This window comes from Priapulus caudatus, unplaced genomic scaffold, assembly GCF_000485595.1.
Source record: "Priapulus caudatus unplaced genomic scaffold, Priapulus_caudatus-5.0.1 Scaffold3668, whole genome shotgun sequence".
In the NCBI taxonomy this organism is placed as follows: Eukaryota; Metazoa; Priapulida; class Priapulimorpha; order Priapulimorphida; family Priapulidae; genus Priapulus; species Priapulus caudatus.
The window spans coordinates 9,306-11,184 of NW_014580729.1; positions in this window are offsets into that span (position 1 = coordinate 9,306).

Genomic DNA, 1,879 nt, shown 5'->3' on the forward strand with positions numbered 1-1,879 from the left:
CATGTATAGATTCTACTAGCAAACCCGGCCGTCAAATTCTTTCTAACAGTAAAGAAATCCATGTTTAACCCACCTCTTCAGGGTCAAAAGGTTATCCGACACTTACTCTTCGCATGTCAGCAGAACGTACATTTCATGGTCCTTTCAATAAAGCCATAAAAATGCTAGGTCACCGCTGAAACAAAAAAGTTTTTCAATCGCTCCGTCAGACCATGTCCTCAAAAAATGTCTAAAATCTGCCCTGTGCCCCATTAACCTTTGACCTGTAACCTCCAATTTCAGCACAGTGATGGCTTTTCCTACCATGATGCTATACACCGACTATCACGAGCCTAGGTCGAGCCGTATAGATTTGTGCCGCAATTCTGCATTTCCTCCCTATACCTTAAGTTAAGGAAGGTATACCCTATGTTCCCTTCTTTTACCTCTTGACCTTTGACCTTTGACCCCCCAGCTTCGACATCCCAACTCGTTTTCGGATTACCCCCCACGTCCCGAATATCGTGACCGTACGTCGAGCGGTTAAGATTTGTGCCCAACTGTTGACGGACGGGCGGACGCACAATCATGCGATTCTACAAGCTGCATCTGACTACGTCAGATGAGCTAACAACAAGAACGAGAACAATTAAAGGGATAGTAGACTCTAGGATTTTCCTGCATACAACTGTACTTACTGCATAACAAATCATCTATACCCACATGTATTTGTCACCAGATACCTAATTTAATTGTGATAATTAATTACACATCAACACTACGAAATTTGAACGGCGCCATGACACCCGCAACCGTGCTTCCACCCTGAAAAAGTTGCGTATTTGCCAATTTATTTTGCACGTTACAGACCGAGGGCTAATCACAAAGGTGCAATTATATTCATACCCAAATGCTATTTAACCGAACAATGTTCATTTTAGGACAAATTTATCTTTGGTTTAATTTTAAGTAACTAACTGTAGTTAGCGGAGTGGCTGACTTAAAGACTGTATAGTCAATTAGTGTATTTATATAAAAAACTTGTTGTGATATATGTAACAATGTAATATGCTTGAAAGCGTAAATAAATTTCAAAATCTAAATCTACAAAAAAAAATCTAGATCCATAATATAACTGAAACTATATGTCGTTTATAAAATATAATAATCCTTTTGCTTTTAAATTAATAAATAAGAAACACCCTCGGTCTGTAGCCCTTGGCTGAAAAGTAGTAGGTCTCAGGGGAGAAATAGTGATCCGCTAGATGGCGCATTATTAGTGTGTTGTGGATATGGAAATCAGTTAACCCTAACCCTAATCCTAACCCTAACCCTAATTCTAAAATAAAACAAAATTTGCCAAAAATAATAAAAATAAACAAGACAAAATTAGCCAATCAGAGCCGTCCCCTAGCGGATCACTATCTCTCCCTTGTGCAAAATTTGCTGAAAAGTGGTTTTGCGGAACTTATCAGATCGTGCGCTTTGAGTGGAGCCACCGTCGTTGTAATCAAACGCACCCGGCTGTTAGATGCGATATGATATGACTACTAGGCACTTAGGATATGACTACTAGGCACTTAAAAAAAAAATAAAACCCTAACCCTAACCTAACCTAAACCCTAACCCTAAAAAAAAAAAAAATTAAATTAAATTAAAGTGCCTAGTAGTCATATCATATCGCATCTAACTGCCGGTTGCTAATCAAACAGATTTTGCACAGGGGAGAGATAGTGATCCGCTAGGGGATGGCTCTGATTGGCTAATTTTGTCTCTTATATATTTTATTTTTTATTATTTTTGGCTAATTTTGTCTTATTTTAGAATTAGGGTTAGAGTTAGGATTAGGGTTAGGGTTAACTGATTTCTATATCCACAACACACTAATAATGCGCCATCC